Here is a 20,473-nt window from a genome sequence, read left to right as displayed (position 1 = left end):
AAACGTGGTGAGACGACAACAACTACGGATGGCAGTGATTGCTGAGAATGCAGTTAGGAGATTCGAAGTTCCTATCTGTCACGGTTACCACCTGACGAATGCAAGAGGAATAGTTGGCCGAAACGTCGTGAAAAACAACCAATAAAGATGAAAACAACAACTAATAAAGATGAGAATAATAGTCCGAAATAAAAATAAATTAATATATATAATGCTCATCTCAAAAATCAATTCCAATTAAGGAATAATATATATATATTCCTAACGCATTTCAATCCGCAGTTGGACATAAGAGTAGCTAGCGACGCTAGTCAATATGGCGTTGGGGCGTGCATGTTACATCGAATGCCGCATGGTTGAAACAGTATATTGCTTTCGCATCACGGAGTCTCTTGCGAGCGGAAAAGAATTAGTCTCAGATCGAGAAAGAGGGCCTATTTGCAGTTTCAAAATCCCACCGGTTCTTGAACGGGAGACATTTTTTCTACAAACCGACCATACGCCGTTGATATCAATTTTTGGATAAAAAAAGGACGTCCAACATTCACTGCGAACCGACTATTAAGATGGGGAGCTATTCTGCTGAACTATAATTTTACAATTCAATTTCTCTCCTTAAAACAACTAGCCCATGCAGACGGTCTACCGAGACTGATTCCTGCCAAAATTGAACGTCTTGAAGATTCAGTAATCGCGGCACTACGTATCAACCATGATAAACAATATTAACCGCGAACTGCGGGTCATACTTCAGGAAATTAAGTCAGAATTCCTAAATGACAATTTCATTCAAACCGTGAAGCAGAAATTAGCACTAGGTGACACCAGTTCAGACATTTTTCTGGTTGCCACGAAATACTGTTATACGGTGAAAGGGTTGTCATCCCCCAAACCCTTCAAAAAATAATTCTCAGGGATTTTCATATAGGGCATCCAGAGATAAACAGAATGAAAAGCCTAATAAGAAGTTTTGTTTATTGACCAAGATATTACCGACATGATGAACAGATGCAAAGGTTGTGTTTGGGCTGCAAAAGCACCACCGATAACATATAAACCTTGGCCTAAGGCTGAACAACTATGGGGGAGGTCCCACATCGATTATGTGGGACCTGTGGAGGATTTTTACTACCTGATAGTAGTTGACTCTTACTCTAGATGGCCAGAGACACAGATTCAAAAAACCGACCACGGCAACAACGACATTTTTTTTATTGGAATTGTTTGCTCGGTTTCGGGTTGTCTGGTTAGCGACAACGCTACACAGTTCACCTCGACAGAGTTTAGAGAATTCTGCGAGACGTATAAAGTCAAACATGTGACGATACCCCATTACCACACCAGAAACAACAGCCAGGCCGAACGCTTCGTCGATACGCTTAAAAGGGCATTAAAAAAGGCGTCCGGTACACCGACAGAAAAGGCCCTTCAGCAATTTCTACAGTTTTACAGAATCACGAGAAATCCGAACAAACCAGATGCGGGATACCAGCAGAAATCATGTTTGGACGGAAAATAAAATATTTATTTTATAAACTGCTACACAAACACATAGTACAAAACAGAACCTCTACAATGCCAACGAAACGGTTTTACAGGAGAGATAACGTGTATTTTAGACATTTCAGAAATAACGTTTCTTTTTGGGAACAGGTCACGGTCTTACGAAGAATCGGCCACGTTACGTACATCAGTCAGGGCCCAAAGTTCCAACATAAGAGGCACCTGAACCAAATCAGGAATAGCTTCTACGAGGATCAGGAAGAACCACCGCAGGACGGCAATGATTCGATTGAAACTGTGTATGGCTGTTTTTGACATAGACCCTTCAAAAGGGATGTCAGAACCGAGACGCTTCGGTAGAAAGAGGAAGCGCACAGACTTCTTGGTGGTCTGCCCCCAAAAGAACGAATACTGATTTTCACAACCGCGGATATCAGCTTGGGAGGGGTGGGGGGAATCACCCTACAAATGAACTCTTCTGTCTATTATATAAACCATAGACCTTTTGATTCCAGGTGTGGATTAAACACCAGAGCGACGCTCGCCTGCTCGGTGACCTTTACTACTCGTTTACGTTGTAAGCTTTTTACGTTGTTGTTCCAGTAATACATTGTTTAAACTCTATTCCGTTGTTCTGTTTTCTTTGTGGCGTATTGCAAGCCATAGCAGTTATGTATTCATGCTGTGATTTGCATATAAAGTGACGAAATCAAGCTAGTACTCAGTCAGGTATGTTCCATGGAAAAAGATATACAAAACGCAAAGTAAGGTACCTGATGTGAGACGTAGATTGTGCGGTCATCAATTTCGTAACCTTTTCTAAGTGCAAATTATTTCATAACTATAAAACAATACGGTACACAGTAAAATTCCACGTAATACCTTCCATATACATATATTTAAGTCATTAATTACGTATGTCATTGTAACTTCTTGAATCAGCGAGTGACGGCTTTTTCTCTTTTTTTTTTCACAGTTGTCAAGTTTGTTTGGCATAAACTGATTTTTCTGGGTTGGTAAATATCTTTTAAATGGTCATTTCCGTGTTAAACGTGCAGACTGAATACATCCATCGTATTTTAAATATATAATATCCTTATATACGTGGTTCTATACATACGACATCTTGCCACGCTTAACATTCGACGGATGCCATTCTTAGATTATAAACACTTGTTTGTTATGCTTTCGCGTTAAATGGCAATCCTAGCTGTTTAAAAATAGGTCATTGTTATTATCATTATCTATAATAAACATTGTGTAACCCTTCGAGAATTATGTATCTCCCCACTACTATTTTAAGAACTTGTATACATCTCCATTCAGTATATATATGAAGTTCCAAGGATCTCAGAACTCTATAAATGCCTTCCATCACAATTGTCATGAGCATCATTAACCCCGTTATATATGCCCCCGTCATCTCTTAATATGTACCAGTATTCAACAGTTGTAGCTTCCTATCATTTTTATATAACGATTTCATCCATATATGGAATAGATATATCTTGAGAATATCTATTTTTATTCTAAGAAATAACATGTTACTCATAATTAAGAAAAAAAAATTATATTCATCATTTTTAGCAATTTTAGAATATGTATTCGTATCGTTATTTTCAAACCATGTTCTTTGACGTATTGACAGCTGGGAAACTGGGATGCATTAACCTATATATAAATATGCAGTTGAAAATAATGTAGCAGGAGTAGAAAGGATGTACTCTTGCACAAACACACACACACACACACACATATATATATATGTGTATGTTCGCACGTGTATATATATATACATATATATATATATATATATATATATTAATGTTGAATATATATATATGTATATATATATACATATATATATATACATATATATATATATATATATTAATGTTGAAATAAAAGTTAGAATACATATACATCTATATACTGGTTGTATTTTAGAATCGTTATTTGTAGGATAACTTGCTAAATAAACACGGATATTTACGCCTTTAATTAAGACTACTAATCGGAAAATAACCGTTTTTGTCATATAGTAGTATGAACGAAAGAATTATTAAAAAAAATAAGCATTTTACTTTTTTTTTCTTGCATGGAATTGATATATTCAGAAATCAACTGACTGGAAATAAATAAATACCTGCCATTCACATAAGGAAAGAGAAATCAAATGAATAGCCAACTTTATGTGAAGCAATGTTACGTCCGACAAATTTTTATCTTGGAAAATGCACAATATAACTGTGTATATCAAACAACATGCTTCTGTTTATCGTATATTAGATTCTCATGAATAAAATGACTACGAAAGCATATCAAAATATAAGCCAGCTTTTATAAATCAACCCTGAGAACATAGAATTTTATAGGAATCAGTGCGATGAACGGCACTAAAAAACATAATTCTAACCTCTGATGTTTTCTCCCCATAAATATTCTATGTTAGTTATTCACTTGTCCATCCGTGCACAAAGCAGTATACACACCATCTAAACCCAGAATCTTTGGTTTACAAAAGAATTAAGACATCAATATTACTTATATAAACATATTTTTATAGAGATCATTGGAGAAAAATGCTTGAGAATTAGTTATTTTATTGCTTTTGCAAATAAGAAAGAGAAAACAATTGTATACATTGAAGCGCTAGATTTTACAATACTGTGTGATCCCAGCATGGAATACGTTTTCTTTCATTGCAACGTCGTCAGAAAGAGGGGCAAAATATATGTCTAGAAGTAAGATCATTTATTTGACTTCCGTTCTGAGTTCACCTATGACACTTATGTTTCAAATTTTCCTTCGTAAAAAAACAGCTTTTCGTTTTTCAGTTTCTCTCACATCTCCCCCCTTTACTAATAATTTCTCAAATGTAATAACGAGGGTATAGCTGTTTTCTCCAATTATTACCAATCGTAGAACATTTTCTACTAGCTAGAGATAATATAGAGTATATTATCACTTGCTCATTATCATAAAGGCATATAAAACGGAACAGTTGTAATAAAAAATACAATCAGTGGGGAAAAGTAGTATATGTCTTTGAAGGGTTATTTTTTTAATATTATGCGGGAAAAGCTATTTAATCTATGTTGTAATTAGAATTTACGTGTAAGGGATTAATTAGCATTAAATATTTTTGATATGAGATAAGAGGAACTAAAATAACTGAATACCAGATATTTACTCATGATATTATAAGAGAAAATAATAAGAATATAGGAATTAATAAATTACAGCTAATAAAATTAGGAAACAAATACCTTAAGTATCAATTATTCTGAAACAATTAGCGAGGATTAAACCCCAGCTTTTTCTAACTAAATTTTAAGCAAACGTACATTCATGAGGGATTTTCAATTTCTGATCGACTTTGCTTTACAGAAAAAAGATAACTTTTTCTTTTTTTTTACACAGTGATGACCACTTATCAAGGTCCGGAAACCACTCAGGGATAAGGGTTATTGCAAGTACATTACCTTAGTGTGGGGATTTGATGAATTGTTTACTTAAGGGGGCGGTTCATTAGGAATTTGTAAACATTGGACTTGAAGACATCCAAGTTGTAGTCCGGTGGGAAGCAGGCAGACGGAACAGAGTTCCACAGGCGTGCAATTCTAAGAAAGAAGCTTTTTTCATGGAATCCGCGTTTTGATTTAGGCACAGATATAGAGTGGGGGGAATTTTTACAGTGGATTCAGCTAGACGGGTGTTTTTCGTGAAAGATTGGCGAGGGGGGACCAGAGATTGGAGTTCAGATGAGCACCTGCCATGGAAATAACGATAAAACAAGGATAGGCTCGCAACGTCTCTTCTGTGGGAGAGATATTGCAGGGTAGAGAAAAGAGCATCCCCCAACAAGCCACGAAGTCTATTTTGTACTCTGTCAAGGCAGGATAGGCTGTTTTAGCAGCTCCTGCCCAGATATGGCAACAGTATTCCATCCTTAGACGTACTTGGTTTTTACCTTAACTATATTTTATAACGACAAAATTTAAAACAGCTGATATTAATCGTCGAATTCTGTAAGAAACAGGATAATGAATGACCTTCCAGTAATTTACGATTGTACTTAAAGATAAAATATAAAATAAAAATATTAAACAATAACCGATGTTTTTCGCGTTTTTCAGAACTATCGACTACGATTCTGTCCATATTGATCAATCGAATTGTTAATATTATAGATAAAAAGAATTGGGTTCACAGCATCTGATTTTAAATGTATAAGAGATGAAAAAATCTTTTTAGTTTTAGTGAAAGAAAATCTGATCTGAATTAATAAAGTTATGAAATTAAATCATTAGTTCCATACGAGAAAATGTCCATTATATTATACTAAGTGCAATGGGTTTAATGGGATAGTGGTATTTGAAATAATTTATGTAAATTTAATATCTCTATCTTTATCTATGATATTATATAAAAAAGAATTGTGTCTGTGTGTTTGTATTTTTGTGTATCTGTATGTCTGTGTGTTTGTGATTTCGTTCCCTAGCGGCTCGACAACAGCGTAAAAGTCGATTTTCATGAAATTTTACACGAAGGCACTTGATTTTGTGGCAGTGTTCTTAAGTAAGTTTTGTGTAGGAATGTCATAGATGAGCATGGATAATCAATAATCGAAATAATCCGACAAAAAGGAATAAGCGATTTGAACGAAAGTTAACACCTTACATAGCAAAATATCAGAAGTGCATTTGAGAAGTTTTATTACCACACAAACCGCAAAGCTAAACATAAAATTAACAATAGCTTTTATATGACAGGGTACGTTCGAAATGGATGTTTCTGCTTAAATTTTCATTTTAATCTGTAATTCCTTCTATTATCACCGTAGAACCAGTTATGCCAGGCTAATAAAATCAATACTAGGTTCTTCCATATAACAGGGGCACATTCAAAATGAACGTTTATGTTTGAAGCACAAGTGAAGCATGCTCCTTTACGTTTGCATTTTAAGCCGTAATGCAAACCATTATATAAAAAAATTAAATTCAACAGTTGGTTCTCTACAGTGCAATGTAGACTTCAGTATATTGTGAGCTTAGTTACTGCGAGAATCATATAGAGCTTCCCCCAGGTTCATGGGTCCTCGATTAGAACAGGCAATCAAACGAGTTGATTGGAAAACGGGCTATTCCATCGATTTCCATGACATTAAAAATATGAGAGCCTGAAAAATTCGTTGATCATCATTCAATATCGGACAAAATCGCCTCATACTGCTAGTTAATTCATAAAAAGAAAGATGATAATGAATTCAAAAAAAAAAGTCATGTTTTCCCTCGTATAAGAAAATTGTTTACACCGTGTAAAAGTAAAAATACCTATGTGCCCGTCTTTCTAAAGAACGATCTCTAAAAACCCCTTTTGTCAATATATATCCGGCAGACTTAAAATTATATATATATATATATATATATATATATATATATATATATAATGTTTGTTTGTACCTCTGGGACGAATTTAACTTGTTTTTTAGCAGGCATTACTATATGCTATGGGATCGAAATTGAAATAAAAATTTATTTGACCGTGTAATTCGACAAACTACTGTGTATCCTTCTGGATTTTTTAACTGTATTTTCACCACAAACAAAGAACAGTGGTTATTATCTGGGACACAATTTGTAGAAGGTACTATGTGTGAGCTGAGCAGCAAGATGCATGTTTATACTACAGTTGAACTTCTGAATGCCAGTACAGTTGGAGAAACAGGAACCCGGAAGAGTATTTCAAAGTCTATCAGCCCTAAGGAAGACACTATTAAAGTAGAAGGCGTTCTTACATCTAATGATTTCTACTATGTAATGGTGGAGTTTTGCTGCTTGTCGGGTTTGTCGAGGGTATTTTCGTCGGAGCATTTACCATTTAAGTACTTGTAAATCAGGCAGAGTAATGCAACATTTCGTCGCTGGAACAGCCATCGAAGCTTAGCTGATAGTTCTGGACCTATTAGGTTAGCGACTCTCTTTACGTCAGACGGTAACGCACAAGGCTCTAAAACTATATGTTTTGGTGTTGATTCTTGCGAATAGTCATAGTTTTTATTTTATTCTGTGATCACTGCTGGGTACAAAGCAACAGGTAACAAACTATTAATCCTATAATAAGGAATATATAATCTGCATGAACTAAAATATATTTAAGTGTGTTTTACGACGTGACAAACCCGTGCGCACGAGCAACGTATCTCTCTCTGTATGTCTGCCTGTCTGTATGTATGTCTCTCTCTCTCTCTCTACTATATATATATATATATGATATGATGATTGCAACGTCTTGTCAGACGAGTGCCACTCCCTCAGACATTTAAAATCCATGAGCCCAAATGCCTGAGGGAGTGTCTATACACATATGATGTTACAGAGTCTTAGCTTTGTACGACAGCTAAGTCTCTCTCTCGGTTCAAAATGTTGAGATCCAGCAACAAGCAAGAGCAAGATAGCCAGCAACAAATTAAACTGCAGACCAGCTTAATGCGGGTGATGGTCTTCCGCTTTATGGTTTTTTAAATCAGAGATTTGCTTCTCCTAGAAAGGTTGCCTTCACCACGGCTTACGGGAGCCCTCTCCACCCCAATACACATATACACACACAAATATACACGGTGCTAGTTGGCCGTTGACCCAGAAAAAGAGTTCATGTGTCAGGTCATGGCATGTGCTACTGGTACCATGTAACCCAGTACTACCTGCCTCATGGTCGGGTCACTGGCGACTAAACAGGTTCCCCCACCAGACTTGTTTGGTGAGGAGGGCGGCTAGTCTCACTGAAGGATTAAAAACAAGACCTTCTAAAGGGCGAATGAACTCTTCATATATATATATATATATATATATATATACATATATACATACATACATATATATATAAACACCACATAGGCATAGTGTAAATGATACACAAAGAGAGAGAGTGCGAGAGCTATTTGATCAGATTTTAAATATGTTAAATAAACAAAAATATTTTTAAAAGATGAAATTCGTTTATGATACATCTTTGTCTAATTATTCGATGAATACACTTTTGTGTTCATTAACTGATTCTCTTCAAGCTTGACACGTTTTATAAGTTGAACTTCAGTGGTTCCCATTAACACACAAATTAACATAACATTTTAGCCAGCTTACCAAATCCAAATGTTGGGGCACACATGATAACGAGTTAAAATCTTGCTTAAACACAATATTAGCTTCCATGCATAATTTATCGATCCACAGCTAAACGTTGGTGTTAAGCATCATTCAGGATTGAGTTTGTGGACAACGTATTCGATGCACACATCACCTAAAACGATCATAGTAGACAGATATATAGTGTGCATCATCCTGAGTTATTGAAAAGGGGTATCTTAGTAATTAAGAAAAGGGTTTCTGTCAAGGGAATATTACCACTACATCCCCTTACTTCAAATCACATGTTCACAACAAATGACATGACAATATGTAAATAAGCGAATGATTTAGAAAATACTATATTTAGAAGCTAAAACAACAAGAACTGCACGTCTATTAATTTCCTGGGTTAACATATTCCGGTAAATGTCTTTATCTGAATATTAAAACATTATATTATAAATTACTTAAGGGTGTTGTGTACGTAAAACAATGTTTCTTTAAATTATATACACAATATATATGTGTGTGTGGGTGTGTGTATGGGTGTATGTGTGTGTGTGTGTGCAACCTAGATTAAGTATATATGCCGACGATATAAATCCATAAAATTTCGACCCGCTTCAAGTAGCTGTTCTCAATTTAAAAAAAAATATATATACATTTATATTCTCTATTAATATTTTATTCATAGAAACAATGATATGATGTTACAGGGACAGACTTTTTGCCGAAAGAGATCTTAGATTTTAATAAATAGAGACCGAAATAAGGCTACGTTCGTGTTGCATGGTTTATACAGATATGTATGCATACACATACACACACGCACATACATTTATATATATACATATATACATATACATATAGTTTATATATATACATATATATATATATTTATATATCTAGAAAGAGAGAAAGAGTGAGATATAGAGAGGAGAGATAGTAAGAGCCTAAGTGTCTAAAAATGGAGAAGGGGAACGTTTAAAAAGTGAGAAAGTAAGAGTGAAAGAGAAATAGAGAGATTATTGTTTTAATAGAAATATGTGTGCGGATATTAGAATTGGAGTGTGTGGTTGTTTATAATCTTATTCGTATGATGCAAGCCAATTATTTTATTGACAGACATTAGAAAATACACTGATTTTCAAATAAACCTGTTCAGTTTTTTAGAATCCGTCTCTATCAAAAATTCACGGCCCTCTTACGAAAAAAATGACAATTCGACCAAACATCTGCCTCGTTTTCATTTGAAATTTCGCAAGGGAGACAACCTATGCACCTGTCCCTCTGACTCAACATTTCGCGTCTTGGAAAAATATGTCTATTCTTTTTTTATTTTTAAGAGCATTTCTTTAGGCGCTATCTATTTTTGTCTTGGTTGACACTGTCAGATCAAGAAACGCAAGCAAGATTGATAGGTCGAGACGAACCCCCATTGCGTGCGAATGCAGCTGTTCCTAATTGGCTTTCCTGGATTTCGACAAACATATTAAGCGTAAGGCCAATAATAATCGGTCTTATTATTTGGTTTGAGATTTCTCTATGAATTTCTTAAAGTAGTTATGTCGGTCGGCCAGTACCTATGTTGTTGTTTCCTTTTTAACTGTGAGTAAATACAGTATACGGCTTCCCGAAAATAATGGCACAATAGATTGGGACGATAATAAAATTGTTCTAAGGATGTCTACTTTACTCTCAGTCTGTTATAATTCAGTTTAATGTAATATTTTGTTCGCTCTATCACACGTGTATTTATATAATTTCTTAGATAAACAAACAGATAAAATAAACGCATTTCCTTTTTGTCAAGTTGTATAATGTATTCGGAAAATCATATATAAAATATCTTAATGAAAATTATAAGTGGAATGTATTTATACATATATGATAAGTATATTAAATTCCCATGCTTTCTGCCACAATGTCTATCCTAAGTTCAGCATTAATAGATTCCAAAACATTAGCTTATTTTTGTAACTTGTTGACGGATTACAACATATATGTTTTCACGAAATAGAGAAGATGTTTACCAGGTAGCTATAAATCATATTCACTTTACATTTATTATTATATGTTATAGCGTCTCCATATATAACAATGAAATTGTCCAAATATAAAAAAAAATGCTGTTACTTCTATGTTAGAGGTGCGGTACAGAATACAAATTACTTTTCAAAAATTAGGTTTAACATTTTGTCCTACAGTTTATTTTCTCTCTATATCGTTATTTTGATGTAAGATACTAAACGCAGCTACAAATATTTAGTTTTACGTCGTAAGATATTGACCACAAGAACCCGTTTTAAATGGCACTAACCAATCCATAATCCCTGTAAGTCCAAGCTGTAATGAAATACAATGAAACAATGTTTATTCTAAAAAGAGTTCTCGGATAAAAATTCCAATCATAATGAAATCAGGCGTCAGCTCCGGGAGGGAGCCTCTTGATATCTTAAAAATTTATTAAGTATATAAATAAAGAAAAGAAATGAAATGTATCTACGACGAAAACCTTTTTCTTTTTGTAATAACACTACTAAAAGAGAATTAAAATGTAAACATCAGAATATTGCGACGGGAGAAAAATATAAATAATCGACAAAATCTCGGATAAGATATACATAAATACCAATTATATGAAAACAGGGGCAGCAAAGACTACCCCATATAATGATAATATGGATTTAAAAAAATACAGTATTGAAGATGAAACGGTAACATATAAAATAATTTATTATATAAACTGAATAGTTTTGTATCAAATATGTTAAATAGCTAGTGCACGCAAAGAAGACAGATAATAAAGGGAGATCTTTACATGATTTATTCTGTCAGACTGCTATTAATTGCTCAGAAGCCACACAAGAAACCGCATCGACGCTCACATTAATTTCGAGATAGACTTCATATACTTTGACTTTATTAGTAGCCTTACATACACACACTAATACATATATATGTATATGTATATATATATATATATATATATATATATATGCAAGAGAACTCGAATGTATGATATGTACTATCTTATGGTATCAAACATTTCTCTGTAATTACAGGACGACTTGGGATATGGTCACTAACCGTACAGGTAAACTCACACTAAACATTACAAAATATACATAATATTCAAAACCCAAGTAATATTCCTCACGATATAGCTGGTCCACACATGCTTAATCGAAAAATGGTGGCACTATTACGAGTGATAAAGAGTACAATTACTAAGCTGGATTATACACCAACTTGGTCAAACTCTTGTCCTAGACTCTAGTTAGGCCAAGAAAATTAAAAATATACAACAACGCAGTTATTTGGTCAATTAAAAGAAAAGTAAAATTAACCATTTCCTAATTTGCTCCACATTTGAGAAGTAAAAGAGAATTGAATGGAACAATCGAATTCTATGTACGTCCTATAAAGATAGGATGTATGCTTTTAGTAGGCTTCTTTTATTTCCGTGATATATATATATATATATATATATATATATATATATATATATATATATATATATATATATATCACGGAAATAAAAGGAGCTTACTACTAAACGCATATATCCTATCTTTATATAACGTACATAGAATTCGATTGTTTCATCTTTTATTTCCGTGATATATATATATATATATATATATATATATATATATATATCACGGAAATAAAAGAAGCCTACTAATATCCGTGATATATATATATATATATATATATATATATATATATATATATATATATATGCATATATATATATATAATTAGATCATTCTGACTGACTTTAAATTTGAACTGTATCTCTCGCGGCTAACGTAGCCGAATTGTTCGGTCTCTGCTAATGAAGGCAGATATGACTTCTGTCGTCGGGGTTCGAAGCTTTCAATTGCCGTTAATCGTGACACTGGTGATTCCCAAAAGGATGAAATACTAGTGTCTGTAGGTATTTCATAATTATTATAGTAAATAATATATATATACATACACATATATATGTATATATATACATATATATGGACGTTTGTGTCCACTATCAGTTCCATGTACTGAACGATAAATAAATAAATAAATTAGTATATTTGTTCATATATATATATATATATATATATATATATATATTCAGATACACCGTACTGATAGTGGAAATATAGTTCTCGTTTAAAATAGCAGAAAAATACTATCTGAGTGAAGTCGTGCACGTTAAAGCCTGTTGGTTGTTAGACATGATATAAAAAAGAAGTTTTATATCACACAACGTCCTCGCCCATTAGAACTTGAAACCGACCAATTTTCCCCATCATTTCATATGGATAAATAACTGTCACTCTCCACACAATTTTCATTGTATTCATTTATTTTCTAGGTATTTTTTGTAGAACAACTTTTACTTTTACGGTAGATTAGAGAGAGACAGAGTATTGCATCAAAATGAAGGGCGCTATTATGCATTTAGGAAAGATGAAGTCCCCACACGTGTCCTCACAATCGTCTAAAAACACTTTAATTCATTTTTTTTTTCATTTTTCCTATAAAAAAATGTCATTAAACAAGAAGAGTATGACGTTGATCTCTAACGCATGAGCATGTATTTGTTTTTAGAAATTTCTTTCTTTCCGTAGCGTTTATTTTTTTTCAAGTGTTCCGGTGGTAAATTACGTTCAAAGTTTTGCTGCCCCAATTGTTCGCAAAACATATAAAATGATTTGACAAAACAATTTCCTATTTTTGTTTTAGACTTAAACTAAAACTAAAATGTTCAATTCCTTTATAATGCAGTAACTTGTTATTTAGGTTTTAACATATAGAAATATATCCATTTTAATTTATTTATTTATTTTATAGATAATATCTATTCGAAAGATTACAACATTTATGTATAGATATACATATATTTATATATATCTATACATACATATATATATATATATATATATATATATATAAACATAATAATACAAATATGGAAAACAGTCCATGCGGACGATTCATTCATGATTCAACATTAAAATAAAAATAAGCAACCGTAATTAAAGAAGAAGCCCAGTATAATGCAATTTATTATTTGTAGAGAAATGAACAACAGCAGGTGTTCGCTGAGGTGTTGCAATTGAAAAACAAACGTTAGAAATTGTAGTTCGAAAATTTGAAGACTGGCAAGAAAAAAAAAACACTTCCATTTTGACCGGCTAAAAAGTGAAAGTATATATATATATATATATATATATATATATATATATATATATATATATATATATATATATACTCCTCAGCAAAAAAATGGGCCAAGAGTGAAAGAAGGAAGTAATCGATTTTTCAATATTTTTCCATGCATTTTTTTAATTTACTGAAAATTACTATTTTGCAAATCATTATTATTATAGCATATTTTTATAAGTGAAATAATTAATTCTAAATATGATAAGACCGCATCTCGCCAAGATGCGTTATAAGAAGATTTTTGATATTATAAAAAAGAAAAATGTGAAACCATCTCTTTCTGTATTGAAGCGAATTGGTCAATGGTTCGAAGTCGAACGCTTGGTAAAAGGGAAATCTGGATCTGGTCGCCCTAGATCATTCATTTAAAGGAGGACCACATGCTTAAATTAAATGTTTTGAAGGATAGAAAGAAAACTTATGTTGGCGATAGCATAGAATTCAAAACAGGGGCTGTAAATTCTCTTTCTAGATATATAATATCTAGACAAATGAAGGAAATGGGATTTTCTTCTAAAAGAAGCCATTTGTATCTAAGAAGAACATCAATGATAGAAAGAGATTGTCTGGCAAGAAAGATACAGACTGGTTCAGAAATGTTTTCTGGTTAGATGAATCAAGAGTTTGTCTTGTTAGCGATGCTCCTGATTCCGCCGAACGGCGCAATCGAAGAACTGGAGAACGATTTTCGACTGGTGACATAACATGACTGTTAATACGGAAATGGAGGGATAATGGTATGGGAAACTTTTACTGCAGCAGGAATGGGGAACTTATTAGATGTGCGAAGTTTATCAATGAAAAGGAATACATTCAAATATTAGAAACAGGTCTGGTGTCAAATATCGAGAAGCTGGGACTATCCCAGAATATTATTTTTCAACATGATAATGCCTCTGCAGACACGGCCACAAAAATGTTTTCTGATAATTCAATTGATGTGATATTTTGGGCAGGTCAAAGTCCCGATTTAAACCCAATCGAGAATATTTGGTCCATAATATCTCTTGCATTAGCCAGAAGAACTTTCTCAAACAATGACAAACTGTGGGAAGCTGTGCAAAGCGAATAGAATAGCATCTCCTCTTCACAGTGTTCCACTTTGGTTGAGAGCATGTCTTAAAGGATTGATCTTTTAAAGAAATCAAAATGGAATGCGATTCCATCTGAAGCATTTATTGATGTAAATGTCTTGTTCTGTGTAATTAGTCTCGTTTAAGTTTTCTTGTTCAATTTTATTTTGTTCGATGTGCAATAAAATTTATAATATTCGCTTGGCCCATTTTCTGTCCACGATTATATATATATATATATATATATATATATATATATATATATATATATATACTAGCATTTCAGCCCGGCGTTGCCCGGGTGTTTGGAGGTGTATTTTCAGCAAAAGAAAAAAGACGGTCATTTTTTTTTTTTTAAATTTGACCCCTATTATGAAATCATAACCTTTATTATTTTGGTTTCAAATCAAGTTAGTAGGTTAGATCCATGTCTACCACACTCCTTCATCAATTTGGCGTCTAAACACTTGAAGTTTTACATATATATTCCTTGGACATGGATCCAACTTTATAATTTGATTTAAGCCCAAAACAATAAATATTAAGAGGTCATAATAGGGGTCAAAGTTTTAAAAAATGGCCTTTTTTTGCTCAGCATACACCTCCAAACACCCGGGCAACGCCGGGATCCCATGCTAGTATATCTATAAAAGTGAACGTGTCTGTGTTTGTGTGTGTCTGTATGTGTGTACATTTCCCTACGCAATAACTCTGTAAAATTTTAGTCTACAGACTCGAAATTTGATATACAGGTTACTGTGATTTTTGAAAATCTATGTGATCGGTTGTCGGCCAAAAATTTGGCTGTTAAGAGATCAAAGTTCAACTATTTGACTTTTGAGAACTCTACCGAACTCCTCCGACTATTTTGGGTCTAAAAACTTGAAATTTTTGATAGAGTTCCCTGGGACATGGATCTAACTTAATAACCTGATTTGAGCTCCAAACTGTGTAAAGCAACTGCTGAGAACCTCTACCAGCATTTAAACAATGTCACTTGAGCACTTGCTGGAACGTGCTCAGTTCATCATCAGAGATGAGAGGGACCTAGAGGAACCAGTTGTGGTGGCAGCATAGAAAGCCCAGAATAGTACAGGACTCCTAATCTGAGCCCCGCGACCAATGAGAGATGTTTCCGCTGCAGTCGGCGAGGTCATTTCGAAAAAAGTTACACTGGCGCGGACGTGCGCGCTGCTTTTAATGTGGCGGTATTGGACACCTAGCTCAAAATTTTGCAGTAAACGCGTTAGGAGGCAGGACGTCAGCGTCGCTCTGCTCCTCGGACAAGATTAAGTTAGGCGTAACCAGCAATAACTGTATAAGTAAACCAAGTGTCCTGCAGAGCTGGCCTTGACTCAGGCTGCTCACATACCATATTGAGTGTCAGACTGTGTCGAATCTGGAATAATAAGAACATGAAAGTCACCACAATAAGCAGCGTGACGCAAACATGCTGTGGAGCCGGACCCATGAAAGATACATACGAACTTCAGTGTTGCCGCGGAAATCAATGCGTTAATGACTCAAGGAGGTCTGCTGGGGTTCAACATTGCTAGGATAGGATGCCCTCAAGGCACTGGAGGAATTGTCATTGAACGAGACGGGGGTACGCGCTTTTTGGAAACCCCAGTGTGTGCTGTGGTCCATACCAATCGGACTGATTTCAAGGTGGACTACAAACATCGCCGGAAGGCCTGGACTGCATCACGGAAGTAGACTGAGAGATAGGCGCCAACCGAACTTCAGAATGGCGCCGCAGAGTATCCCATAAATGACGAGGTTCCTAATGAATACGAGCAAGAGCTGGAGGCGTGGATCCGAGGTGGATGGTTGATCCCCTGCCTCGACTACAAGCTTTGAGCGGTCTGAGTTATGATATTCTCTATGGAATTGGTCCAGCAGAAAAAAATTGAAAGTAAGACCGGTGCTGGACTATCGTGAACTCAACAGTTTTATACTTCTGATGCTGACGTGTACGCCTGCAAACTTACGATATGCCGCCAGAATATTAGATTTGAGGAAGGCCTATTAGAAGGTGCCAGTGGATAAGATGTTGTGGCCGTTCCAAACAGTGTGCTTTCGCGGTCAGAGGTACTGCTTGACATAACTCGGCTTTGGTCTGAATATGGCACCACGGATCATGAAGCATATTGTGAACGCGGTGCACCCCCAGGAAAAAAAACATTGAGGACGCAACATCAGCCCACATTGACGATGTCTACGTCAATGAGGACAATGATGTACAGTCTTCATTGTGTGTCAGAGAAAAAAGTATCTCAGTTCGGCCTGGAGTGCAAGAATCCTGAACATCTGAAAGATGGAGCACGCATATTGGGGTTGAATATCTGTGAGGAAGAATGCACCCTACGACTGAGGAGTGGCAGTGGGATTCCAGGCATCCCTGACGTTATTACACACCGGACCGTTTTCTTCTTGTGTGGGAAACTTGTTGGTTACCTACCAGTCTGTGGCTTGCTCCGTGCAGTTGTGTGTGTGTGTGTGTGTGTTATTAAATGTAGAGCGAATTTGGTGATCACATGTTGGGACGATGTTTCTGATTATAACCTCCTAACTCTAATGATAACCGAAAACTCTGGAGAGAGTGAATGAGAAGGACCCTGCCCGCGGGAAGAGGTGGGTCGACAGTGATGACGTAAATGCGTGCATCGACGCCAGTTTGTTGGCGTTGGGAGTCTCATTAGAGCAAATAAGAAACGTGTTTGAGGATGCATGTTGGCTGCAACACGTAAGTGATGCTCAGCACATGCACCTGGCGGAACTGAACGCTATTGTAAGAGGAATAAATCTGGCGCTGCAATGGCAGTCGCAAAATTGGATTTGTACACAGATTCTCTCTGTGTATACTACTGGGTGTCTGACACACATTCTGGACGAACAAGAATGTGTACTAAGGCGGGCAATGAGATCTTAACCCGGCGAGGACTAGATACGCTGAAGAGTCTAGTCTCTGGGTACAGTCTATCGTGAGTGTGACGCTGTAATCGTGCTGACGAATAAACCTGCTTGCTTCACAAATGTTATGAAACTGTGAAAATGGGTGTGGAGCACACTGTTCAATCTTGTGCAGTTACAGTTGGTGCGATTAGCCCATGCAAAATAACGAAGATTAATCCACAAAGCGGACATTCAAGTATCTGTATTGTGCTAGGTGGGTGGACCCAGCAGTGACAAGAGCAGATGTCAGGCAGATGGTCAAGCACTGTAAGGAATGCCAGTCTATTGATCCTGCACCAGAGCAATAGCAGAAAGCGCGGTTGGAAGTTAAGGGCATATGGCAACATGTGCCGATGGATATTTCCCATTACAGTGGTAAGCCCTTTTTAACTTATATTGATTGCGGTGTGGCGACAAATGACAAGGCAGAACTCGGCAAATTTTTCTCGCCAATGATCATCTATCGTTTCTGAGCGAGCTATGCCAGAGGATGCCTTGATGGACAACGATGGCCCTTTTTGTAGCCAACAAGTCTGGCAGTTGTTAGACGAATGGGGCGTCCGACTACAATTGCGATGTGATCCTGTGCCATCAGGAAATGTCATTATTGAGAGGAGCCGTCGCAGCATTAAGTAAATTTCTGCCAGAAAGACGAAGCAGAATCAGAACCAGAACCGGAACCAGAGATGATGAACGTGCCCCTTCGCCGAAGCGGAAAAGACAAACACGCAATGCAGTCTATGTGATCAAGATATCAGAGCATAGTGTGATAGTAATCAAAGAAGCAAGCGCCTATGCATTTGTACTTTGTGTGGCTGTATGTAAAAATACAAAAATAATAAACTTACCTTCAGGTGGTATCTTAAAAACAGACACTATGAGTATTGACTGGGCTTTTATACCTACCCGAGTTACATGCTAACAGTTCGTGTAATGGAGGATAAAAACGGTGTGAAATGTAAAAGAGTAGAGCAGGAAATGAAGTCTACAGGAATTGCTTTTTTACATTTACAAGGAAGAAACTGTTGCAGGAACGAATTTTTTTTTTGTAAAGGAAACATCAGAACAAGTTATTCCAACATCACAAGGACAAATCGGAATTTAAGTTATTCGATAGAGAAATTGCTATGTAATAATAATTACAGAATATGTATATATTAAAATGTATTTAATCATATTTTACTAGACGTAATCTCTGGCGCTTTCTTATTGGTATAATAGATACAAATTGATAACTGACACACTCTCAGAAAGTTATGACGAGTGAAGATTATTATGTGTGTATAATATATATAGATATGTATGCTTATTTACATACTCAGGAACACACATACACATACACACACACACACACACACACACATATATATATATATACTTAGTAAATGTCACACTCTCTGGCTACAAAAGAAAATGAAGTAATCGTAATTTGCATGAGTACATTTAACGGAAATAAAATTATTTATGTTTTTTGACATAAATAAAAATATAATTATTTGGAGTAATGTATTTTTCTATTCTGAAGTACATTCAGTGTGGGCGGACAAAATATCGGTATCGTGTCCAGGATGAGCGCCTTAGGCTTAATTCACTTTTTAGTATATGTTTTTGGTAGTATGTCTGGTGTGTACAGTATGGTGTATCAAATTAGTATACCCAAGTGCATACTATTTTTTAAAAGTCCTGTCCATAATCTGCATGATTCCTTTTATAAAAACAAAGTAGGAATATTATCGCAGGAATAGTAAGAATTGCATGGATAAGATAGTACTTTAACGCGTAAGGAAACCATAACGAAAAAATCACGATGTTTGAAAATTTAATGACGATAAGATAATACTGTAAAATGTATTTGCTGATGACTTGTATACGATTGAGATGAGAAAAAATGATAAAGTTATCCTTCTAAGTCCTGTTACTATGACTTGTCTGGGAGAGGAAGTCTCGTCGAGAATATAGGAATTTAAAATATTGAGTAAAATCACCTTATATACGGGAAACATGCATTAAATTTTGGCAGTGATTATTTTGGTTTTGTGGGTGGCCCCTGTTGTTACATAAGAAATGCTGTCCCCTCCTAATGGAAGTAAGAAGATAAATGAAAATGATATTAGGAAAAGGCTAGAATCAAACCCTGTAGGCAAGTGTTAAAATATAATTGAAATCCTGGTAATGCAGTCGATTGTTAATTCTTTTAGAAAGAACTAAATATAATGTATGGCAGAAAAAGAGCGATTTTCCATTCTTTTTAGAAATAACTGTATATCGAACATGTCAGTTAAAATAATTGAAAAATGCGAGTTAATAGATAATGGTTAAAAATAGGATACATATTGAACAATTACGATTGAGAATTCTTTGCAAATATTTTGTTTGAACAGAAGTTTGTAAAATCCATGTAAAAGTTAATCTCTGACATCACAAACAAAGGAAATTCTCAATATATTGAGATGGAGTTCGAAGTAAGATAATGAGGATCCGAGAACCACAACTACAGTCACAAGGGAGAGTCGGAGAGAGACCCAGTGGAGTTGATTCCCTTTGAGACAATGTTATTTAAAGGCTTGAATCACAGACATCATCAATCGGCCGGCT

Source organism: Euprymna scolopes, chromosome 34 (assembly GCF_053919585.1).
Source record: "Euprymna scolopes isolate OS-2025 chromosome 34, ASM5391958v1, whole genome shotgun sequence".
In the NCBI taxonomy this organism is placed as follows: domain Eukaryota; kingdom Metazoa; phylum Mollusca; class Cephalopoda; order Sepiida; family Sepiolidae; genus Euprymna; species Euprymna scolopes.
This window is presented reverse-complemented; position numbering follows the sequence as displayed.